We start from the raw sequence: 23,868 nt of genomic DNA, 5'->3' as shown, positions 1-23,868 counted from the left end.
ATCCATCAGGGGAGAGCGCGAACGCAGTCCCCCACTACCAGAAATTATGCAGTCGAGATTCCCACATTTGGGGAATTCGCAGGGGTCAGCACAACCGGAGTGCAATGGCCGAGCCTCGCCCTGGGTGAACCACCTTCTTGATCATGGTGTCTCCCCTGCCAGGTAAGTATGAATTGGAACTGTAACAGACAGGGTGCTCAGTCCCACACTCTGGACCCTGGCTGACGGTGCCTACAGCGCATAATCCCACAGTTCAGTGCCTTTGTGACTCTGAGCAGCCCAGCAACTGCACAAACGCCTGAGACCTAAGCACGCTAGCAATGGAAGAATGTCTAGAGCACATTTCTTCCACAAACAAAGGACATTCTCACAGAGGATAGCGCGCAATTCATTTTGTCCTATCTAAAAGGCCACACCCACTGCCAACGGGATCGCAGGTACATTGCATTAGTCAACACACAGCTTCACGGTGTATGCCAAACACTGCTGCACAGCAACACTGCCACTTTGTGGACATAATGCAAAAGTACCCAACGTTCTCAAAATGGACATTGCCACTATCACAAGCTGAGGCAGAAGATGGATATTGGGTATCAGCCTCCTACGCATGTCCAACACAGGATCAAACATATTTGTTTGTGAGTTTTTTTTGCAACATATCCATCAGGGGAGAGCGCGAACGCAGTCCCCCACTACCAGAAATTATGCAGTCGAGATTCCCACATTTGGGGAATTCGCAGGGGTCAGCACAACCGGAGTGCAATGGCCGAGCCTCGCCCTGGGTGAACCACCTTCTTGATCATGGTGTCTCCCCAGCCAGGTAAGTATGAATAGGAACTGTAACACACAGGGTGCTCAGTCCCACACTCTGGACCCTGGCTGACGGTGCCTACAACGCATAATCCCACAGTTCAGTGCCTTTGTGACTCTGAGCAGCCCAGCAACTGCACAAACGCCTGAGACCTAAGCACGCTAGCAATGGAAGAATGTCTAGAGCACATTTCTTCCACAAACAAAGGACATTCTCACAGAGGAGAGCACGCAATTCATTTTGTCCTATCTAAAAGGCCACACCCACTTCTCGCTGCCAACGGGATCGCAGGTACATTGCATTAGTCAACACACAGCTTCACGGTGTATGCCAAACACTGCTGCACAGCAACACTGCCACTTTGTGGACATAATGCAAAAGTACCCAACGGTCTCAAAATGGACATTGCCACTATCACAAGCTAACGCAGAAGGTGGATATTGGCCTACAGCGCAGACAACACATCATTTGATTTTTCTTTACTTTTCCACATAACAAGGTAGAAGAAGTAGCCAACTAGTATTCATTGAATATGGCTTTACTATTGATACAAACTGTAAAGTCTCTTCAGAGACTAACAAAAATTGCCACAGCTGACTGTATTTCAAGTCATCCAGGCGGGGTATTGGGTTAAGTTTTCAACCAGCAATAATCACGTCTCAGCAGAACTTCATAGACTATGAAATTGCCTCTGCGCAAGAATACGTAAGGAAGCTGCGAGTTAAACCTGGATCTTGTCCATGAGTCACAGCACACGTGGTGCATCTGCCAATCTTTACTGAGTGTACAATCATTTCAAAACAATGAAATGTTTATGTTGCGTGTGATTGGCTTATTGATTACAAGCCCCTCCTTTTTAGTGAGTGTACTATTGTTAACAAAGAACATTCTCACAGAGGAGAACATGCAATTCATTTTGTCCAATCTAAAAGGCTACACCCACTTCTCGTGCCAACCGGATCGCAGGTACATTGCATTAGTCAACACGCAGCTTCATGGTGTATACCAGACACTGCTGCACAGCAACACTGCCGCTTTGTGGACATATTACAAGATTACACAATGGTGTCAAAATGAACATTGCCACTATCACAGCCTGAAGCAGGAGGTGGATATTTACTATCGGCCACTTACGCAGCAGTAAAGTACACATTTGTTTGTGGATTCTTTTTTTTCAACATATCCATCAGGGGAGAGCGCGAACGCAGTCCCCCACTACCAGAAATTATGCAGTCGAGATTCCCACATTTGGGGAATTCGCAGGGGTCAGCACAACCGGAGTGCAATGGCCCAGCCTCGCCCTGGGTGAACCACCTTCTTGATCATGGTGTCTCCCCTGCCAGGTAAGTATGAATTGGAACTGTAACAGACAGGGTGCTCAGTCCCACACTCTGGACCCTGGCTGACGGTGCCTACAACGCATAATCCCACAGTTCAGTGCCTTTGTGACTCTGAGCAGCCCAGCAACTGCACAAACGCCTGAGACCTAAGCACGCTAGCAATGGAAGAATGTCTAGAGCACATTTCTTCCACAAACAAAGGACATTCTCACAGAGGAGAGCGCGCAATTCATTTTGTCCTATCTAAAAGGCCAAACCCACTGCCAACGGGATCGCAGGTACATTGCATTAGTCAACACACAGCTTCACGGTGTATGCCAAACACTGCTGCACAGCAACACTGCCACTTTGTGGACATAATGCAAAAGTACCCAACGTTCTCAAAATGGACATTGCCACTATCACAAGCTGAGGCAGAAGGTAGATATTGAGTATCAGCCTCCTACGCATGTCCAACACAGGATCAAACATATATGTTTGTGAGTTTTTTTTGCAACATATCCATCAGGGGAGAGCGCGAACGCAGTCCCCCACTACCAGAAATTATGCAGTCGAGATTCCAACATTTGGGGAATTCGCAGGGGTCAGCACAACCGGAGTGCAATGGCCGAGCCTCGCCCTGGGTGAACCACCTTCTTGATCATGGTGTCTCCCCAGCCAGGTAAGTATGAATTGGAACTGTAACAGACAGGGTGCTCAGTCCCACACTCTGGACCCTGGCTGACGGTGCCTACAACGCATAATCCCACAGTTCAGTGCCTTTGTGACTCTGAGCAGCCCAGCAACTGCACAAACGCCTGAGACCTAAGCACGCTAGCAATGGAAGAATGTCTAGAGCACATTTCTTCCACAAACAAAGGACATTCTCACAGAGGAGAGCACGCAATTCATTTTGTCCTATCTAAAAGGCCACACCCACTTCTCGCTGCCAACGGGATCGCAGGTACATTGCATTAGTCAACACACAGCTTCACGGTGTATGCCAAACACTGCTGCACAGCAACACTGCCACTTTGTGGACATAATGCAAAAGTACCCAACGGTCTCAAAATGGACATTGCCACTATCACAAGCTAACGCAGAAGGTGGATATTGGCCTACAGCGCAGACAACAACACATTTGATTTTTCTTTACTTTTCCACATAACAAGGTACAAGAAGTAGCCAACTAGTATTCATTGAATATGGCTTTACTATTGATACAAATTGTAAAGTCTCTTCAGAGACTAACAAAAATTGCCACAGCTGACTGTATTTCAAGTCATCCAGGCGGGGTATTGGGTTAAGTTTTCAACCAGCAATAATCACGTCTCAGCAGAACTTCATAGACTATGAAATTGCCTCTGCGCAAGAATACTTAAGGAAGCTGCGAGTTAAACCTGGATCTTGTCCATGAGTCACAGCACACGTGGTGCATCTGCCAATCTTTACTGAGTGTACAATCATTTCAAAACAATGAAATGTTTATGTTGCGTGTGATTGGCTTATTGATTACAAGCCCCTCCTTTTTAGTGAGTGTACTATTGTTAACAAAGAACATTCTCACAGAGGAGAACATGCAATTCATTTTGTCCAATCTAAAAGGCTACACCCACTTCTCGTGCCAACCGGATCGCAGGTACATTGCATTAGTCAACACGCAGCTTCATGGTGTATACCAGACACTGCTGCACAGCAACACTGCCGCTTTGTGGACATATTACAAGATTACACAATGGTGTCAAAATGAACATTGCCACTATCACAGCCTGAAGCAGGAGGTGGATATTTACTATCGGCCACTTACGCAGCAGTAAAGTACACATTTGTTTGTGGATTCTTTTTCTTCAACATATCCATCAGGGGAGAGCGCGAACGCAGTCCCCCACTACCAGAAATTATGCAGTCGAGATTCCCACATTTGGGGAATTCGCAGGGGTCAGCACAACCGGAGTGCAATGGCCGAGCCTCGCCCTGGGTGAACCACCTTCTTGATCATGGTGTCTCCCCTGCCAGGTAAGTATGAATTGGAACTGTAACAGACAGGGTGCTCAGTCCCACACTCTGGACCCTGGCTGACGGTGCCTACAGCGCATAATCCCACAGTTCAGTGCCTTTGTGACTCTGAGCAGCCCAGCAACTGCACAAACGCCTGAGACCTAAGCACGCTAGCAATGGAAGAATGTCTAGAGCACATTTCTTCCACAAACAAAGGACATTCTCACAGAGGATAGCGCGCAATTCATTTTGTCCTATCTAAAAGGCCACACCCACTGCCAACAGGATCGCAGGTACATTGCATTAGTCAACACACAGCTTCACGGTGTATGCCAAACACTGCTGCACAGCAACACTGCCACTTTGTGGACATAATGCAAAAGTACCCAACGTTCTCAAAATGGACATTGCCACTATCACAAGCTGAGGCAGAAGGTGGATATTGGGTATCAGCCTCCTACGCATGTCCAACACAGGATCAAACATATTTGTTTGTGAGTTTTTTTTGCAACATATCCATCAGGGGAGAGCGCGAACGCAGTCCCCCACTACCAGAAATTATGCAGTCGAGATTCCCACATTTGGGGAATTCGCAGGGGTCAGCACAACCGGAGTGCAATGGCCGAGCCTCGCCCTGGGTGAACCACCTTCTTGATCATGGTGTCTCCCCAGCCAGGTAAGTATGAATAGGAACTGTAACACACAGGGTGCTCAGTCCCACACTCTGGACCCTGGCTGACGGTGCCTACAACGCATAATCCCACAGTTCAGTGCCTTTGTGACTCTGAGCAGCCCAGCAACTGCACAAACGCCTGAGACCTAAGCACGCTAGCAATGGAAGAATGTCTAGAGCACATTTCTTCCACAAACAAAGGACATTCTCACAGAGGAGAGCACGCAATTCATTTTGTCCTATCTAAAAGGCCACACCCACTTCTCGCTGCCAACGGGATCGCAGGTACATTGCATTAGTCAACACACAGCTTCACGGTGTATGCCAAACACTGCTGCACAGCAACACTGCCACTTTGTGGACATAATGCAAAAGTACCCAACGGTCTCAAAATGGACATTGCCACTATCACAAGCTAACGCAGAAGGTGGATATTGGCCTACAGCGCAGACAACACATCATTTGATTTTTCTTTACTTTTCCACATAACAAGGTAGAAGAAGTAGCCAACTAGTATTCATTGAATATGGCTTTACTATTGATACAAACTGTAAAGTCTCTTCAGAGACTAACAAAAATTGCCACAGCTGACTGTATTTCAAGTCATCCAGGCGGGGTATTGGGTTAAGTTTTCAACCAGCAATAATCACGTCTCAGCAGAACTTCATAGACTATGAAATTGCCTCTGCGCAAGAATACGTAAGGAAGCTGCGAGTTAAACCTGGATCTTGTCCATGAGTCACAGCACACGTGGTGCATCTGCCAATCTTTACTGAGTGTACAATCATTTCAAAACAATGAAATGTTTATGTTGCGTGTGATTGGCTTATTGATTACAAGCCCCTCCTTTTTAGTGAGTGTACTATTGTTAACAAAGAACATTGCCACTATCACAGCCTGAAGCAGGAGGTGGATATTTACTATCTGCCACTTACGCAGCAGTAAAGTACACATTTGTTTGTGGATTCTTTTTTTTCAACATATCCATCAGGGGAGAGCGCGAACGCAGTCCCCCACTACCAGAAATTATGCAGTCGAGATTCCCACATTTGGGGAATTCGCAGGGGTCAGCACAACCGGAGTGCAATGGCCGAGCCTCGCCCTGGGTGAAGTTTTTTTTTTTTTTTTTTTTTTTTTTAGAAGCATTTTATTGATTCAGGACAAAGAAATTTACAAGAGCAATGCACACATCCTATTCCATTTTACAAAAACATATCAACAATTTGGCACACATATAACAAATACATTATGAAAATAATACAATCTCGCTTAAAATACATTTTTTACATCATTTCTTATTTACTTTAAAAGGCATCCATAAGTTTTTTTGCTAAAAATCCATCTCCAAGTTTCCACAAATTCTTAATTTCTCCCTCGTTATTCTTCATTCTGTCCCTGAATATGTAGTCCCTGACCATTGTGAGGGCAACATTTACAACCGAGTCTGGTGATATATAGCATTTCTTAAAGGCTGTTACATTCCTACACCTCCAAATCCCTTCTTTTATACAGTTAATTGCTGCCCACCACCTTTCATTTTTCCCATAACTGTTTGGAAGAAGGTCGCCATACATCACATCCTTTTCATCAGGACATCTATAAAGATCTGCTAACCATGGCCTTAGAATTTTCCATACTCTTTGTGAACTGGGGCATGACCAAAACAGGTGGCTTACATTTTCATCACTGTGACAGTTCACTCTGGGACATTTGGCACTGTGAGAGCATCGCCTCTTTTTCAGGAAAGCTTTTGTTGGGAGGCAATTATGGACTGTTTTCCAAGCCAAATCCTTATGTGCATTAAAAAGGAATGGCAGGTTAACATTTTTCCATATTCTAATGCACTGGCTTTCTGGTAAGGTTCCGACTGGTACTAGGCCTGAGGTCTGAGGTGAAAGACTCTTTTCAACAATAGCCCTGTTCACATAGCCTGTACAAGGCTTTTCTAGCTTGGCTAACTTAAATAGTGTCATGGCTTTGTCATACAACGTTGGTCTTGTCTCTGCATGTGGGGTATCTAGAGGAGGTCTTCTACCCATTCCAGTAAGGATCTTTTGGCCCACCCAAAACTTTGCAAAGTTTGTCCAGAGGCTGGTGTTTTCTTTGTTTAAAACAGCATTCAAAATTGGTGTTAAGAATATTGCTTGTAGTTTAACCCCCAACTCTGGAACTGCCTTCCCACCTTCATCTAAGGATTTGTACATAATCGTTCTTTTAACATACTCTTGCTTTGAACCCCAAATGAATTGGAATATGGATCTTTTCAGACATGTTTGAAAGAATCTTGGTACTGGCAGAGTGGCGGCCAGATGGGTGATTGAGGCCAAGACTTCTGCCTTAATAACTAGAATTTTACCTGTGAATGTAAGGTCCCTATCTTCCCACCTTAGAAGCTTTCCTTTGATTGATGGAAGTCTTGCTTCCCAATTTACATTTTCCATGCCCCTTCCTATCTCTATTCCTAAAATTTTCACTCTGTCTTCTTTTACTACTATCCCCAGATCGGCTTTATGCTCTTTCCAGTTAAGGTACAGAACCTCACTCTTGGGTCTATTTAATTTGGCTCCTGATGCAAGGGAAAACTGCTCGCACCACCCAAGAGCACCAAAAAGTGACCTATTGTCTGAACATATGATTGTAATATCATCCATGTACAAGGATACCTTTGCTTCTTCCCCACTGCTACCTGGGACAAGGAGGCCATGAATAGAATGGTCCTGTCTTATTCCACAAGCCAGTGGTTCCATAGCCAAAACAAACAAAATTACAGATAATGGGCAACCTTGCCTGACCCCCGATGAAACCATAAAGGGTTCTGTAATATGACCATTTAGGATAACTTTACTCCAGCAGTCTGTATACAATAGGTCAACCCAGGCTCTAACCTTTGAGCCAAACCCAAAATGAACCAAAACTTCTTTTAAATAATCATGGTTTATCCTATCAAAGGCTTTTTCTAAGTCAAGACCAGAGATGCACATTGGTAGCCTACGGTCCATAGCATACAGGTAGGAGTCTCTGACTAGGGCGAGGCTGTCTCTGATGGATCTTCCGGGTATTGCACATGTCTGATCGACTTCTACTATGTTGTCTACCATTCCCTGCATTCGGAAAAATAATACTTTTGCCAAAATCTTTCTGTCCACACCAAGTAATGTAAGTGGACGCCAGTTCTTTATGTCTTTTTTGTCACCTTTTTTAAACAATAGAGAAATTGTGCCTTCTCTTAGGGACGATGGTAAACTACCCACAAGGAGGCTCTCATTATACATTTTTAAAAGATGGACTTTTAATTCAGACCAAAAGGTTATGTAGAATTCTTTTGGCAAGCCATCTGCCCCCGGGGTTTTGTTATTCTGCAAGCTTTCAACAGCTTTGGTCAATTCATGTAAGGACAAATCACCCTCAAGCTCACCGTCATAGTCATTGGCATTATTTTTAACTTTGGATAAGAGATTCGCCAAGGCCGCTTGGTCTACGTCCTCACTTCTGTAGAGGTCTGAGTAAAAGGTCTGTACACTGGTAAGTATTTCTTCAATTTTTGTCTGTTCTTTCCCATTTTCATCTTTAAGTGAATACATGATGTTTCTAGGTCGTGCTAATTTTCTGAAAAAATACCTTGAACATTTTTCATTATTTTCCATTTGAAGTACTCGACTTCGTGTTAGTATCCCACGGCTTGCTGCTGCAGCGAGTCGTAACATCTCCCTCTTGAGTTTTGCTATGTCTTCTTCAACGTCAAAACCTTCATGAGCCATTGTATACAGACGCTGTAGCTTTGCCTGCTGATTTTTAAGCTTATATCGTTTTTTCTTAGCTGCTCTTTTACCCTCCGCAATGAAGAAGCTCCTTGTTCGGACTTTGATTTCTTCCCACCATTCTCCCACGGAATTGAAAGCAGCCTGAATAGATGACCATTGGTTAATCTTTTCCTTGAACCTTCCCACCACATAATTGTCTTCCAGGAGGGATATATTTAACTTCCAGAGGCCTCTACCTCTTTTTTCTTTATCTTTAAAGTCAAGGGAGCACTCAATTTTTGCATGATCAGAGAAGAAGGTGGGTTTAACTGATGCGTTGGATACCAGCAGTCCCTTGGATGTCAGTATAAAGTCTATTCTGGAGTGTGTTCTACCATTTGACCAAGTATACCCAGGTATGTTTGGGTTTATTGTACGGTAAGTATCTTTTAGTTTGAAATCTTGTATTAAGTTTTTAAGTGCTTCTGAGCTGGAATCCAGCTTTACCAAGGTTGTCGTTAATCTATCTTTTTTATCCACCACACAGTTAAAATCTCCACCCAAGATGATTTCCCTTTCACATACAAGGAGGGGCTGGATTGCTTTCAGAATATCTAAACGTTCTCTGAGCTCAGCGGAGCAATAAACATTGATTATTCTTAAGTTGACATTATGCCACCTAACATCTACACAGAGGAGTCTACCATCTATTATGCGTTGCACACTTTGTATGTGGAAATCCTGCCCCTTAAACAAGATTGCGACCCCTGATGTTCGATTTTTATTATCTCCTGACCATACTGATTGACCATGGCTCCATCTGTCCTCAAAGACCTTGTAGTTTTCCCTGTATCTTATGTTACATTCCTGAAGCAGGAAGATGTCATTATTCTCTGAATGTAGAAATGTAAAAGCTGACAGACATTTCACAGGGTCATTTAGGCCTCTTGTGTTTAAAGAGGCAACAGAGAGAGGGGCCATTGGGGTCAAATCGGGGGTCAAAGGAGTGTCTTAAAACTGGGACATCTTCTTTGGCTTCTTCTTCTTTGACTTAATAGTCTTATCTTTAATTGGATGTATGTGTTTGATTGATGTAGCAGAAGAGAATGCAACTGCATCATTGAGCTCAAGGAAGGGGCTGGATGTGGGGGATGCAATGGGCCAGGTTTCTAAGGACAGAACAGGTGTAAATGTAGGGGAAGATTCACCTGATACGGGTGATTCCTGATGTCGTTTCCTTGATGGTGAACCATGCGAGTCTTGGCCCAGATTGGTCTCGATGAGCGTTGATGAAGGGGCCTTTGCCTGTTCTTTATCCAGGAGGTCCACCTTGGGCTCTTCTTTACCTTGGGCAAGAGGTGAGGGAAGGCCTGCCATCAGAGTCTCCAACATGTTCCCCGCATCCTGAAGAGATATTGGAGCCATGTCCTTTCTGACCGTAGGCCCTACTTCCGAGACTGCTTGCGGGATAGAATAGGCGGCCATAGTGGAGGGGGTATAGGGCATATCGATGACTTCATCTGCTGGTTCTGCACTCCAGTCCAAGATGGTCTCAACATCTGATGTCACTTCCTCCTGGTCTATTATGGGTTCTGCCCTGGGGGGCTGCTGGGGGGCTATATGTGTTGACAGAAGAGCTGTGTTAATGTCTGAAGAGGATGCCGTCTGAAGATCAGGTTGTTCCGTTGCTTGTGCCTCCATTGGGGCTGCAAGAATTTGGGTAGAGGATAGCTTCACCCGGTTGGAGTAGGATTGTGGGCAGTCTTTAAAGCGATGGCTGGTAGAGGAACAGAGATTGCACTTGACAGGGGTTGGACACTGTGCTGTTGTTGTATGATCAGTTGCTTTGCAGTTCCTGCATATGTCCTGATTACAGGTGGCTGCAAGGTGGTCCAAGCTGCCACATTTCCTGCATTCTTTTGGCTGCCCGTAGTAGTAAACAGAACCCCTAAAGGCTCCCAGCTGTATGGAGTTTGGGATATGTTGCAATTGTCCTTCCTTTCTTGTTAGGCGCACTTGGAATCGCCTGGTGCCTGTTTTTATTCCATCAATGTCCATTACTTCAGTTGCAGTGAGAACTTCACAGTACCTTGCCATCCAGGTCCATACATCTTGATTTCTGACTTTTTCTGAGAAAATCATGACATGAACAGTCCTGAGATCCCTTTCTGCAAGAGGTATCATGGTGATCTTGTTGAAGCTTGGTGGGTGAACCACCTTCTTGATCATGGTGTCTCCCCTGCCAGGTAAGTATGAATTGGAACTGTAACAGACAGGGTGCTCAGTCCCACACTCTGGACCCTGGCTGACGGTGCCTACAACGCATAATCCCACAGTTCAGTGCCTTTGTGACTCTGAGCAGCCCAGCAACTGCACAAACGCCTGAGACCTAAGCACGCTAGCAATGGAAGAATGTCTAGAGCACATTTCTTCCACAAACAAAGGACATTCTCACAGAGGAGAGCGCGCAATTCATTTTGTCCTATCTAAAAGGCCACACCCACTGCCAACGGGATCGCAGGTACATTGCATTAGTCAACACACAGCTTCACGGTGTATGCCAAACACTGCTGCACAGCAACACTGCCACTTTGTGGACATAATGCAAAAGTACCCAACGTTCTCAAAATGGACTTTGCCACTATCACAAGCTGAGGCAGAAGGTGGATATTGGGTATCAGCCTCCTACGCATGTCCAACACAGGATGAGACATATTTGTTTGTGAGTTTTTTTTGCAACATATCCATCAGGGGAGAGCGCGAACGCAGTCCTCCACTACCAGAAATTATGCAGTCGAGATTCCCACATTTGGGGAATTCGCAGGGGTCAGCACAACCGGAGTGCAATGGCCGAGCCTCGCCCTGGGTGAACCACCTTCTTGATCATGGTGTCTCCCCTGCCAGGTAAGTATGAATTGGAACTGTAACAGACAGGGTGCTCAGTCCCACACTCTGGACCCTGGCTGACGGTGCCTACAACGCATAATCCCACAGTTCAGTGCCTTTGTGACTCTGAGCAGCCCAGCAACTGCACAAATGCCTGAGACCTAAGCACGCTAGCAATGGAAGAATGTCTAGAGCACATTTCTTCCACAAACAAAGGACATTCTCACAGAGGAGAGCACGCAATTCATTTTGTCCTATCTAAAAGGCCACACCCACTTCTCGCTGCCAACGGGATCGCAGGTACATTGCATTAATCAACACACAGCTTCACGGTGTATGCCAAACACTGCTGCACAGCAACACTGCCACTTTGTGGACATAATGCAAAAGTACCCAACGGTCTCAAAATGGACATTGCCACTATCACAAGCTAACGCAGAAGGTGGATATTGGCCTACAGCGCAGACAACAACACATTTGATTTTTCTTTACTTTTCCACATAACAAGGTACAAGAAGTAGCCAACTAGTATTCATTGAACATGGCTTTACTATTGATACAAATTGTAAAGTCTCTTCAGAGACTAACAAAAATTGCCACAGCTGACTGTATTTCAAGTCATCCAGGCGGGGTATTGGGTTAAGTTTTCAACCAGCAATAATCACGTCTCAGCAGAACTTCATAGACTATGAAATTGCCTCTGCGCAAGAATACGTAAGGAAGCTGCGAGTTAAACCTGGATCTTGTCCATGAGTCACAGCACACGTGGTGCATCTGCCAATCTTTACTGAGTGTACAATCATTTCAAAACAATGAAATGTTTATGTTGCGTGTGATTGGCTTATTGATTACAAGCCCCTCCTTTTTAGTGAGTGTACTATTGTTAACAAAGAACATTCTCACAGAGGAGAACATGCAATTCATTTTGTCCAATCTAAAAGGCTACACCCACTTCTCGTGCCAACCGGATCGCAGGTACATTGCATTAGTCAACACGCAGCTTCATGGTGTATACCAGACACTGCTGCACAGCAACACTGCCGCTTTGTGGACATATTACAAGATTACACAATGGTGTCAAAATGAACATTGCCACTATCACAGCCTGAAGCAGGAGGTGGATATTTACTATCGGCCACTTACGCAGCAGTAAAGTACACATTTGTTTGTGGATTCTTTTTCTTCAACATATCCATCAGGGGAGAGCGCGAACGCAGTCCCCCACTACCAGAAATTATGCAGTCGAGATTCCCACATTTGGGGAATTCGCAGGGGTCAGCACAACCGGAGTGCAATGGCCGAGCCTCGCCCTGGGTGAACCACCTTCTTGATCATGGTGTCTCCCCTGCCAGGTAAGTATGAATTGGAACTGTAACAGACAGGGTGCTCAGTCCCACACTCTGGACCCTGGCTGACGGTGCCTACAGCGCATAATCCCACAGTTCAGTGCCTTTGTGACTCTGAGCAGCCCAGCAACTGCACAAACGCCTGAGACCTAAGCACGCTAGCAATGGAAGAATGTCTAGAGCACATTTCTTCCACAAACAAAGGACATTCTCACAGAGGATAGCGCGCAATTCATTTTGTCCTATCTAAAAGGCCACACCCACTGCCAACGGGATCGCAGGTACATTGCATTAGTCAACACACAGCTTCACGGTGTATGCCAAACACTGCTGCACAGCAACACTGCCACTTTGTGGACATAATGCAAAAGTACCCAACGTTCTCAAAATGGACATTGCCACTATCACAAGCTGAGGCAGAAGGTGGATATTGGGTATCAGCCTCCTACGCATGTCCAACACAGGATCAAACATATTTGTTTGTGAGTTTTTTTTGCAACATATCCATCAGGGGAGAGCGCGAACGCAGTCCCCCACTACCAGAAATTATGCAGTCGAGATTCCCACATTTGGGGAATTCGCAGGGGTCAGCACAACCGGAGTGCAATGGCCGAGCCTCGCCCTGGGTGAACCACCTTCTTGATCATGGTGTCTCCCCAGCCAGGTAAGTATGAATAGGAACTGTAACACACAGGGTGCTCAGTCCCACACTCTGGACCCTGGCTGACGGTGCCTACAACGCATAATCCCACAGTTCAGTGCCTTTGTGACTCTGAGCAGCCCAGCAACTGCACAAACGCCTGAGACCTAAGCACGCTAGCAATGGAAGAATGTCTAGAGCACATTTCTTCCACAAACAAAGGACATTCTCACAGAGGAGAGCACGCAATTCATTTTGTCCTATCTAAAAGGCCACACCCACTTCTCGCTGCCAACGGGATCGCAGGTACATTGCATTAGTCAACACACAGCTTCACGGTGTATGCCAAACACTGCTGCACAGCAACACTGCCACTTTGTGGACATAATGCAAAAGTACCCAACGGTCTCAAAATGGACATTGCCACTATCACAAGCTAACGCAGAAGGTGGATATTGGCCTACAGCGCAGACAACACATCATTTGATTTTTCTTTACTTTTCCACATAACAAGGTAGAAGAAGTAGCCAACTAGTATTCATTGAATATGGCTTTACTATTGATACAAACTGTAAAGTCTCTTCAGAGACTAACAAAAATTGCCACAGCTGACTGTATTTCAAGTCATCCAGGCGGGGTATTGGGTTAAGTTTTCAACCAGCAATAATCACGTCTCAGCAGAACTTCATAGACTATGAAATTGCCTCTGCGCAAGAATACGTAAGGAAGCTGCGAGTTAAACCTGGATCTTGTCCATGAGTCACAGCACACGTGGTGCATCTGCCAATCTTTACTGAGTGTACAATCATTTCAAAACAATGAAATGTTTATGTTGCGTGTGATTGGCTTATTGATTACAAGCCCCTCCTTTTTAGTGAGTGTACTATTGTTAACAAAGAACATTCTCACAGAGGAGAACATGCAATTCATTTTGTCCAATCTAAAAGGCTACACCCACTTCTCGTGCCAACCGGATCGCAGGTACATTGCATTAGTCAACACGCAGCTTCATGGTGTATACCAGACACTGCTGCACAGCAACACTGCCGCTTTGTGGACATATTACAAGATTACACAATGGTGTCAAAATGAACATTGCCACTATCACAGCCTGAAGCAGGAGGTGGATATTTACTATCGGCCACTTACGCAGCAGTAAAGTACACATTTGTTTGTGGATTCTTTTTTTTCAACATATCCATCAGGGGAGAGCGCGAACGCAGTCCCCCACTACCAGAAATTATGCAGTCGAGATTCCCACATTTGGGGAATTCGCAGGGGTCAGCACAACCGGAGTGCAATGGCCCAGCCTCGCCCTGGGTGAACCACCTTCTTGATCATGGTGTCTCCCCTGCCAGGTAAGTATGAATTGGAACTGTAACAGACAGGGTGCTCAGTCCCACACTCTGGACCCTGGCTGACGGTGCCTACAACGCATAATCCCACAGTTCAGTGCCTTTGTGACTCTGAGCAGCCCAGCAACTGCACAAACGCCTGAGACCTAAGCACGCTAGCAATGGAAGAATGTCTAGAGCACATTTCTTCCACAAACAAAGGACATTCTCACAGAGGAGAGCGCGCAATTCATTTTGTCCTATCTAAAAGGCCAAACCCACTGCCAACGGGATCGCAGGTACATTGCATTAGTCAACACACAGCTTCACGGTGTATGCCAAACACTGCTGCACAGCAACACTGCCACTTTGTGGACATAATGCAAAAGTACCCAACGTTCTCAAAATGGACATTGCCACTATCACAAGCGGAGGCAGAAGGTAGATATTGAGTATCAGCCTCCTACGCATGTCCAACACAGGATCAAACATATATGTTTGTGAGTTTTTTTTGCAACATATCCATCAGGGGAGAGCGCGAACGCAGTCCCCCACTACCAGAAATTATGCAGTCGAGATTCCAACATTTGGGGAATTCGCAGGGGTCAGCACAACCGGAGTGCAATGGCCGAGCCTCGCCCTGGGTGAACCACCTTCTTGATCATGGTGTCTCCCCAGCCAGGTAAGTATGAATTGGAACTGTAACAGACAGGGTGCTCAGTCCCACACTCTGGACCCTGGCTGACGGTGCCTACAACGCATAATCCCACAGTTCAGTGCCTTTGTGACTCTGAGCAGCCCAGCAACTGCACAAACGCCTGAGACCTAAGCACGCTAGCAATGGAAGAATGTCTAGAGCACATTTCTTCCACAAACAAAGGACATTCTCACAGAGGAGAGCACGCAATTCATTTTGTCCTATCTAAAAGGCCACACCCACTTCTCGCTGCCAACGGGATCGCAGGTACATTGCATTAGTCAACACACAGCTTCACGGTGTATGCCAAACACTGCTGCACAGCAACACTGCCACTTTGTGGACATAATGCAAAAGTACCCAACGGTCTCAAAATGGACATTGCCACTATCACAAGCTAACGCAGAAGGTGGATATTGGCCTACAGCGCAGACAACAACACATTTGATTTTTCTTTACTTTTCCACATAACAAGGTACAAGAAGTAGCCAACTAGTATTCATTGAATATGGCTTTACTATTGATACAAATTGTAAAGTCTCTTCAGAGACTAACAAAAATTGCCACAGCTGACTGTATTTCAAGTCATCCAGGCGGGGTATTGGGTTAAGTTTTCAACCAGCAATAATCACGTCTCAGCAGAACTTCATAGACTATGAAATTGCCTCTGCGCAAGAATACTTAAGGAAGCTGCGAGTTAAACCTGGATCTTGTCCATGAGTCACAGCACACGTGGTGCATCTGCCAATCTTTACTGAGTGTACAATCATTTCAAAACAATGAAATGTTTATGTTGCGTGTGATTGGCTTATTGATTACAAGCCCCTCCTTTTTAGTGAGTGTACTATTGTTAACAAAGAACATTCTCACAGAGGAGAACATGCAATTCATTTTGTCCAATCTAAAAGGCTACACCCACTTCTCGTGCCAACCGGATCGCAGGTACATTGCATTAGTCAACACGCAGCTTCATGGTGTATACCAGACACTGCTGCACAGCAACACTGCCGCTTTGTGGACATATTACAAGATTACACAATGGTGTCAAAATGAACATTGCCACTATCACAGCCTGAAGCAGGAGGTGGATATTTACTATCGGCCACTTACGCAGCAGTAAAGTACACATTTGTTTGTGGATTCTTTTTCTTCAACATATCCATCAGGGGAGAGCGCGAACGCAGTCCCCCACTACCAGAAATTATGCAGTCGAGATTCCCACATTTGGGGAATTCGCAGGGGTCAGCACAACCGGAGTGCAATGGCCGAGCCTCGCCCTGGGTGAACCACCTTCTTGATCATGGTGTGTCCCCTGCCAGGTAAGTATGAATTGGAACTGTAACAGACAGGGTGCTCAGTCCCACACTCTGGACCCTGGCTGACGGTGCCTACAGCGCATAATCCCACAGTTCAGTGCCTTTGTGACTCTGAGCAGCCCAGCAACTGCACAAACGCCTGAGACCTAAGCACGCTAGCAATGGAAGAATGTCTAGAGCACATTTCTTCCACAAACAAAGGACATTCTCACAGAGGATAGCGCGCAATTCATTTTGTCCTATCTAAAAGGCCACACCCACTGCCAACGGGATCGCAGGTACATTGCATTAGTCAACACACAGCTTCACGGTGTATGCCAAACACTGCTGCACAGCAACACTGCCACTTTGTGGACATAATGCAAAAGTACCCAACGTTCTCAAAATGGACATTGCCACTATCACAAGCTGAGGCAGAAGGTGGATATTGGGTATCAGCCTCCTACGCATGTCCAACACAGGATCAAACATATTTGTTTGTGAGTTTTTTTTGCAACATATCCATCAGGGGAGAGCGCGAACGCAGTCCCCCACTACCAGAAATTATGCAGTCGAGATTCCCACATTTGGGGAATTCGCAGGGGTCAGCACAACCGGAGTGCAATGGCCGAGCCTCGCCCTGGGTGAACCACCTTCTTGATCATGGTGTCTCCCCAGCCAGGTAAGTATGAATAGGAACTGTAACACACAGGGTGCTCAGTCCCACACTCTGGACCCTGGCTGACGGTGCCTACAACGCATAATCCCACAGTTCAGTGCCTTTGTGACTCTGAGCAGCCCAGCAACTGCACAAACGCCTGAGACCTAAGCACGCTAGCAATGGAAGAATGTCTAGAGCACATTTCTTCCACAAACAAAGGACATTCTCACAGAGGAGAGCACGCAATTCATTTTGTCCTATCTAAAAGGCCACACCCACTTCTCGCTGCCAACGGGATCGCAGGTACATTGCATTAGTCAACACACAGCTTCACGGTGTATGCCAAACACTGCTGCACAGCAACACTGCCACTTTGTGGACATAATGCAAAAGTACCCAACGGTCTCAAAATGGACATTGCCACTATCACAAGCTAACGCAGAAGGTGGATATTGGCCTACAGCGCAGACAACACATCATTTGATTTTTCTTTACTTTTCCACATAACAAGGTAGAAGAAGTAGCCAACTAGTATTCATTGAATATGGCTTTACTATTGATACAAACTGTAAAGTCTCTTCAGAGACTAACAAAAATTGCCACAGCTGACTGTATTTCAAGTCATCCAGGCGGGGTATTGGGTTAAGTTTTCAACCAGCAATAATCACGTCTCAGCAGAACTTCATAGACTATGAAATTGCCTCTGCGCAAGAATACGTAAGGAAGCTGCGAGTTAAACCTGGATCTTGTCCATGAGTCACAGCACACGTGGTGCATCTGCCAATCTTTACTGAGTGTACAATCATTTCAAAACAATGAAATGTTTATGTTGCGTGTGATTGGCTTATTGATTACAAGCCCCTCCTTTTTAGTGAGTGTACTATTGTTAACAAAGAACATTCTCACAGAGGAGAACATGCAATTCATTTTGTCCAATCTAAAAGGCTACACCCACTTCTCGTGCCAACCGGATCGCAGGTACATTGCATTAGTCAACACGCAGCTTCGTGGTGTATACCAGACACTGCTGCACAGCAACACTGCCGCTTTGTGGACATATTACAAGATTACACAATGGTGTCAAAATGAACATTGCCACTATCACAGCCTGAAGCAGGAGGTGGATATTTACTATCTGCCACTTACGCAGCAGTAAAGTACACATTTGTTTGTGGATTCTTTTTTTTCAACATATCCATCAGGGGAGAGCGCGAACGCAGTCCCCCACTACCAGAAATTATGCAGTCGAGATTCCCACATTTGGGGAATTCGCAGGGGTCAGCACAACCGGAGTGCAATGGCCGAGCCTCGCCCTGGGTGAAGTTTTTTTTTTTTTTTTTTTTTTTTTTAGAAGCATTTTATTGATTCAGGACAAAGAAATTTACAAGAGCAATGCACACATCCTATTCCATTTTACAAAAACATATCAACAATTTGGCACACATATAACAAATACATTATGAAAATAATACAATCTCGCTTAAAATACATTTTTTACATCATTTCTTATTTACTTTAAAAGGCATCCATAAGTTTTTTTGCTAAAAATCCATCTCCAAGTTTCCACAAATTCTTAATTTCTCCCTCGTTATTCTTCATTCTGTCCCTGAATATGTAGTCCCTGACCATTGTGAGGGCAACATTTACAACCGAGTCTGGTGATATATAGCATTTCTTAAAGGCTGTTACATTCCTACACCTCCAAATCCCTTCTTTTATACAGTTAATTGCTGCCCACCACCTTTCATTTTTCCCATAACTGTTTGGAAGAAGGTCGCCATACATCACATCCTTTTCATCAGGACATCTATAAAGATCTGCTAACCATGGCCTTAGAATTTTCCATACTCTTTGTGAACTGGGGCATGACCAAAACAGGTGGCTTACATTTTCATCACTGTGACAGTTCACTCTGGGACATTTGGCACTGTGAGAGCATCGCCTCTTTTTCAGGAAAGCTTTTGTTGGGAGGCAATTATGGACTGTTTTCCAAGCCAAATCCTTATGTGCATTAAAAAGGAATGGCAGGTTAACATTTTTCCATATTCTAATGCACTGGCTTTCTGGTAAGGTTCCGACTGGTACTAGGCCTGAGGTCTGAGGTGAAAGACTCTTTTCAACAATAGCCCTGTTCACATAGCCTGTACAAGGCTTTTCTAGCTTGGCTAACTTAAATAGTGTCATGGCTTTGTCATACAACGTTGGTCTTGTCTCTGCATGTGGGGTATCTAGAGGAGGTCTTCTACCCATTCCAGTAAGGATCTTTTGGCCCACCCAAAACTTTGCAAAGTTTGTCCAGAGGCTGGTGTTTTCTTTGTTTAAAACAGCATTCAAAATTGGTGTTAAGAATATTGCTTGTAGTTTAACCCCCAACTCTGGAACTGCCTTCCCACCTTCATCTAAGGATTTGTACATAATCGTTCTTTTAACATACTCTTGCTTTGAACCCCAAATGAATTGGAATATGGATCTTTTCAGACATGTTTGAAAGAATCTTGGTACTGGCAGAGTGGCGGCCAGATGGGTGATTGAGGCCAAGACTTCTGCCTTAATAACTAGAATTTTACCTGTGAATGTAAGGTCCCTATCTTCCCACCTTAGAAGCTTTCCTTTGATTGATGGAAGTCTTGCTTCCCAATTTACATTTTCCATGCCCCTTCCTATCTCTATTCCTAAAATTTTCACTCTGTCTTCTTTTACTACTATCCCCAGATCGGCTTTATGCTCTTTCCAGTTAAGGTACAGAACCTCACTCTTGGGTCTATTTAATTTGGCTCCTGATGCAAGGGAAAACTGCTCGCACCACCCAAGAGCACCAAAAAGTGACCTATTGTCTGAACATATGATTGTAATATCATCCATGTACAAGGATACCTTTGCTTCTTCCCCACTGCTACCTGGGACAAGGAGGCCATGAATAGAATGGTCCTGTCTTATTCCACAAGCCAGTGGTTCCATAGCCAAAACAAACAAAATTACAGATAATGGGCAACCTTGCCTGACCCCCGATGAAACCATAAAGGGTTCTGTAATATGACCATTTAGGATAACTTTACTCCAGCAGTCTGTATACAATAGGTCAACCCAGGCTCTAACCTTTGAGCCAAACCCAAAATGAACCAAAACTTCTTTTAAATAATCATGGTTTATCCTATCAAAGGCTTTTTCTAAGTCAAGACCAGAGATGCACATTGGTAGCCTACGGTCCATAGCATACAGGTAGGAGTCTCTGACTAGGGCGAGGCTGTCTCTGATGGATCTTCCGGGTATTGCACATGTCTGATCGACTTCTACTATGTTGTCTACCATTCCCTGCATTCGGAAAAATAATACTTTTGCCAAAATCTTTCTGTCCACACCAAGTAATGTAAGTGGACGCCAGTTCTTTATGTCTTTTTTGTCACCTTTTTTAAACAATAGAGAAATTGTGCCTTCTCTTAGGGACGATGGTAAACTACCCACAAGGAGGCTCTCATTATACATTTTTAAAAGATGGACTTTTAATTCAGACCAAAAGGTTATGTAGAATTCTTTTGGCAAGCCATCTGCCCCCGGGGTTTTGTTATTCTGCAAGCTTTCAACAGCTTTGGTCAATTCATGTAAGGACAAATCACCCTCAAGCTCACCGTCATAGTCATTGGCATTATTTTTAACTTTGGATAAGAGATTCGCCAAGGCCGCTTGGTCTACGTCCTCACTTCTGTAGAGGTCTGAGTAAAAGGTCTGTACACTGGTAAGTATTTCTTCAATTTTTGTCTGTTCTTTCCCATTTTCATCTTTAAGTGAATACATGATGTTTCTAGGTCGTGCTAATTTTCTGAAAAAATACCTTGAACATTTTTCATTATTTTCCATTTGAAGTACTCGACTTCGTGTTAGTATCCCACGGCTTGCTGCTGCAGCGAGTCGTAACATCTCCCTCTTGAGTTTTGCTATGTCTTCTTCAACGTCAAAACCTTCATGAGCCATTGTATACAGACGCTGTAGCTTTGCCTGCTGATTTTTAAGCTTATATCGTTTTTTCTTAGCTGCTCTTTTACCCTCCGCAATGAAGAAGCTCCTTGTTCGGACTTTGATTTCTTCCCACCATTCTCCCACGGAATTGAAAGCAGCCTGAATAGATGACCATTGGTTAATCTTTTCCTTGAACCTTCCCACCACATAATTGTCTTCCAGGAGGGATATATTTAACTTCCAGAGGCCTCTACCTCTTTTTTCTTTATCTTTAAAGTCAAGGGAGCACTCAATTTTTGCATGATCAGAGAAGAAGGTGGGTTTAACTGATGCGTTGGATACCAGCAGTCCCTTGGATGTCAGTATAAAGTCTATTCTGGAGTGTGTTCTACCATTTGACCAAGTATACCCAGGTATGTTTGGGTTTATTGTACGGTAAGTATCTTTTAGTTTGAAATCTTGTATTAAGTTTTTAAGTGCTTCTGAGCTGGAATCCAGCTTTACCAAGGTTGTCGTTAATCTATCTTTTTTATCCACCACACAGTTAAAATCTCCACCCAAGATGATTTCCCTTTCACATACAAGGAGGGGCTGGATTGCTTTCAGAATATCTAAACGTTCTCTGAGCTCAGCGGAGCAATAAACATTGATTATTCTTAAGTTGACATTATGCCACCTAACATCTACACAGAGGAGTCTACCATCTATTATGCGTTGCACACTTTGTATGTGGAAATCCTGCCCCTTAAACAAGATTGCGACCCCTGATGTTCGATTTTTATTATCTCCTGACCATACTGATTGACCATGGCTCCATCTGTCCTCAAAGACCTTGTAGTTTTCCCTGTATCTTATGTTACATTCCTGAAGCAGGAAGATGTCATTATTCTCTGAATGTAGAAATGTAAAAGCTGACAGACATTTCACAGGGTCATTTAGGCCTCTTGTGTTTAAAGAGGCAACAGAGAGAGGGGCCATTGGGGTCAAATCGGGGGTCAAAGGAGTGTCTTAAAACTGGGACATCTTCTTTGGCTTCTTCTTCTTTGACTTAATAGTCTTATCTTTAATTGGATGTATGTGTTTGATTGATGTAGCAGAAGAGAATGCAACTGCATCATTGAGCTCAAGGAAGGGGCTGGATGTGGGGGATGCAATGGGCCAGGTTTCTAAGGACAGAACAGGTGTAAATGTAGGGGAAGATTCACCTGATACGGGTGATTCCTGATGTCGTTTCCTTGATGGTGAACCATGCGAGTCTTGGCCCAGATTGGTCTCGATGAGCGTTGATGAAGGGGCCTTTGCCTGTTCTTTATCCAGGAGGTCCACCTTGGGCTCTTCTTTACCTTGGGCAAGAGGTGAGGGAAGGCCTGCCATCAGAGTCTCCAACATGTTCCCCGCATCCTGAAGAGATATTGGAGCCATGTCCTTTCTGACCGTAGGCCCTACTTCCGAGACTGCTTGCGGGATAGAATAGGCGGCCATAGTGGAGGGGGTATAGGGCATATCGATGACTTCATCTGCTGGTTCTGCACTCCAGTCCAAGATGGTCTCAACATCTGATGTCACTTCCTCCTGGTCTATTATGGGTTCTGCCCTGGGGGGCTGCTGGGGGGCTATATGTGTTGACAGAAGAGCTGTGTTAATGTCTGAAGAGGATGCCGTCTGAAGATCAGGTTGTTCCGTTGCTTGTGCCTCCATTGGGGCTGCAAGAATTTGGGTAGAGGATAGCTTCACCCGGTTGGAGTAGGATTGTGGGCAGTCTTTAAAGCGATGGCTGGTAGAGGAACAGAGATTGCACTTGACAGGGGTTGGACACTGTGCTGTTGTTGTATGATCAGTTGCTTTGCAGTTCCTGCATATGTCCTGATTACAGGTGGCTGCAAGGTGGTCCAAGCTGCCACATTTCCTGCATTCTTTTGGCTGCCCGTAGTAGTAAACAGAACCCCTAAAGGCTCCCAGCTGTATGGAGTTTGGGATATGTTGCAATTGTCCTTCCTTTCTTGTTAGGCGCACTTGGAATCGCCTGGTGCCTGTTTTTATTCCATCAATGTCCATTACTTCAGTTGCAGTGAGAACTTCACAGTACCTTGCCATCCAGGTCCATACATCTTGATTTCTGACTTTTTCTGAGAAAATCATGACATGAACAGTCCTGAGATCCCTTTCTGCAAGAGGTATCATGGTGATCTTGTTGAAGCTTGGTGGGTGAACCACCTTCTTGATCATGGTGTCTCCCCTGCCAGGTAAGTATGAATTGGAACTGTAACAGACAGGGTGCTCAGTCCCACACTCTGGACCCTGGCTGACGGTGCCTACAACGCATAATCCCACAGTTCAGTGCCTTTGTGACTCTGAGCAGCCCAGCAACTGCACAAACGCCTGAGACCTAAGCACGCTAGCAATGGAAGAATGTCTAGAGCACATTTCTTCCACAAACAAAGGACATTCTCACAGAGGAGAGCGCGCAATTCATTTTGTCCTATCTAAAAGGCCACACCCACTGCCAACGGGATC

The 23,868-nt window shown here is 45.0% G+C and overlaps 20 non-coding genes and 2 pseudogenes across 20 annotated transcripts; all 22 read right to left on the bottom strand.

The window, feature by feature from the left end:
- Positions 1-6: 6 nt before the first annotated feature.
- Positions 7-170, bottom strand: LOC139298427 (U1 spliceosomal RNA). The gene has a single exon (XR_011598694.1). It is a non-coding gene; the product is annotated as a U1 spliceosomal RNA (small nuclear RNA).
- Positions 171-664: 494 nt separating this feature from the next.
- On the bottom strand, positions 665-828 carry LOC139298254 (U1 spliceosomal RNA). The gene has a single exon (XR_011598540.1). It is a non-coding gene; the product is annotated as a U1 spliceosomal RNA (small nuclear RNA).
- A 545-nt stretch (positions 829-1,373) lies between these two features.
- Positions 1,374-1,514, bottom strand: LOC139298381 (U4 spliceosomal RNA). The gene has a single exon (XR_011598651.1). It is a non-coding gene; the product is annotated as a U4 spliceosomal RNA (small nuclear RNA).
- A 484-nt stretch (positions 1,515-1,998) lies between these two features.
- On the bottom strand, positions 1,999-2,162 carry LOC139298289 (U1 spliceosomal RNA). Its single transcript, XR_011598572.1, has one exon. It is a non-coding gene; the product is annotated as a U1 spliceosomal RNA (small nuclear RNA).
- A 494-nt stretch (positions 2,163-2,656) lies between these two features.
- Positions 2,657-2,820, bottom strand: LOC139298312 (U1 spliceosomal RNA). Its single transcript, XR_011598594.1, has one exon. It is a non-coding gene; the product is annotated as a U1 spliceosomal RNA (small nuclear RNA).
- Positions 2,821-3,365: 545 nt separating this feature from the next.
- On the bottom strand, positions 3,366-3,506 carry LOC139298379 (U4 spliceosomal RNA). The gene has a single exon (XR_011598649.1). It is a non-coding gene; the product is annotated as a U4 spliceosomal RNA (small nuclear RNA).
- A 484-nt stretch (positions 3,507-3,990) lies between these two features.
- On the bottom strand, positions 3,991-4,154 carry LOC139298415 (U1 spliceosomal RNA). The gene has a single exon (XR_011598683.1). It is a non-coding gene; the product is annotated as a U1 spliceosomal RNA (small nuclear RNA).
- Positions 4,155-4,648: 494 nt separating this feature from the next.
- LOC139298253 (U1 spliceosomal RNA) lies at positions 4,649-4,812 on the bottom strand. The gene has a single exon (XR_011598539.1). It is a non-coding gene; the product is annotated as a U1 spliceosomal RNA (small nuclear RNA).
- A 545-nt stretch (positions 4,813-5,357) lies between these two features.
- LOC139298378 (U4 spliceosomal RNA) lies at positions 5,358-5,498 on the bottom strand. Its single transcript, XR_011598648.1, has one exon. It is a non-coding gene; the product is annotated as a U4 spliceosomal RNA (small nuclear RNA).
- A 291-nt stretch (positions 5,499-5,789) lies between these two features.
- LOC139298330 (U1 spliceosomal RNA) lies at positions 5,790-5,974 on the bottom strand (annotated as a pseudogene).
- A 5,315-nt stretch (positions 5,975-11,289) lies between these two features.
- On the bottom strand, positions 11,290-11,453 carry LOC139298293 (U1 spliceosomal RNA). The gene has a single exon (XR_011598576.1). It is a non-coding gene; the product is annotated as a U1 spliceosomal RNA (small nuclear RNA).
- A 545-nt stretch (positions 11,454-11,998) lies between these two features.
- LOC139298377 (U4 spliceosomal RNA) lies at positions 11,999-12,139 on the bottom strand. Its single transcript, XR_011598647.1, has one exon. It is a non-coding gene; the product is annotated as a U4 spliceosomal RNA (small nuclear RNA).
- A 484-nt stretch (positions 12,140-12,623) lies between these two features.
- On the bottom strand, positions 12,624-12,787 carry LOC139298403 (U1 spliceosomal RNA). Its single transcript, XR_011598672.1, has one exon. It is a non-coding gene; the product is annotated as a U1 spliceosomal RNA (small nuclear RNA).
- Positions 12,788-13,281: 494 nt separating this feature from the next.
- Positions 13,282-13,445, bottom strand: LOC139298252 (U1 spliceosomal RNA). Its single transcript, XR_011598538.1, has one exon. It is a non-coding gene; the product is annotated as a U1 spliceosomal RNA (small nuclear RNA).
- Positions 13,446-13,990: 545 nt separating this feature from the next.
- On the bottom strand, positions 13,991-14,131 carry LOC139298376 (U4 spliceosomal RNA). Its single transcript, XR_011598646.1, has one exon. It is a non-coding gene; the product is annotated as a U4 spliceosomal RNA (small nuclear RNA).
- Positions 14,132-14,615: 484 nt separating this feature from the next.
- Positions 14,616-14,779, bottom strand: LOC139298288 (U1 spliceosomal RNA). The gene has a single exon (XR_011598571.1). It is a non-coding gene; the product is annotated as a U1 spliceosomal RNA (small nuclear RNA).
- Positions 14,780-15,273: 494 nt separating this feature from the next.
- Positions 15,274-15,437, bottom strand: LOC139298311 (U1 spliceosomal RNA). Its single transcript, XR_011598593.1, has one exon. It is a non-coding gene; the product is annotated as a U1 spliceosomal RNA (small nuclear RNA).
- Positions 15,438-15,982: 545 nt separating this feature from the next.
- On the bottom strand, positions 15,983-16,123 carry LOC139298375 (U4 spliceosomal RNA). The gene has a single exon (XR_011598645.1). It is a non-coding gene; the product is annotated as a U4 spliceosomal RNA (small nuclear RNA).
- A 484-nt stretch (positions 16,124-16,607) lies between these two features.
- LOC139298277 (U1 spliceosomal RNA) lies at positions 16,608-16,771 on the bottom strand. Its single transcript, XR_011598562.1, has one exon. It is a non-coding gene; the product is annotated as a U1 spliceosomal RNA (small nuclear RNA).
- Positions 16,772-17,265: 494 nt separating this feature from the next.
- LOC139298250 (U1 spliceosomal RNA) lies at positions 17,266-17,429 on the bottom strand. The gene has a single exon (XR_011598536.1). It is a non-coding gene; the product is annotated as a U1 spliceosomal RNA (small nuclear RNA).
- A 545-nt stretch (positions 17,430-17,974) lies between these two features.
- On the bottom strand, positions 17,975-18,115 carry LOC139298374 (U4 spliceosomal RNA). Its single transcript, XR_011598644.1, has one exon. It is a non-coding gene; the product is annotated as a U4 spliceosomal RNA (small nuclear RNA).
- Positions 18,116-18,599: 484 nt separating this feature from the next.
- On the bottom strand, positions 18,600-18,784 carry LOC139298329 (U1 spliceosomal RNA; annotated as a pseudogene).
- Between the last annotated feature and the right edge of the window lie 5,084 nt (positions 18,785-23,868).

This window comes from Enoplosus armatus, chromosome 15, assembly GCF_043641665.1.
Source record: "Enoplosus armatus isolate fEnoArm2 chromosome 15, fEnoArm2.hap1, whole genome shotgun sequence".
Taxonomy (NCBI): Eukaryota; Metazoa; Chordata; class Actinopteri; order Centrarchiformes; family Enoplosidae; genus Enoplosus; species Enoplosus armatus.
This window is presented reverse-complemented; position numbering and strand designations above follow the sequence as displayed.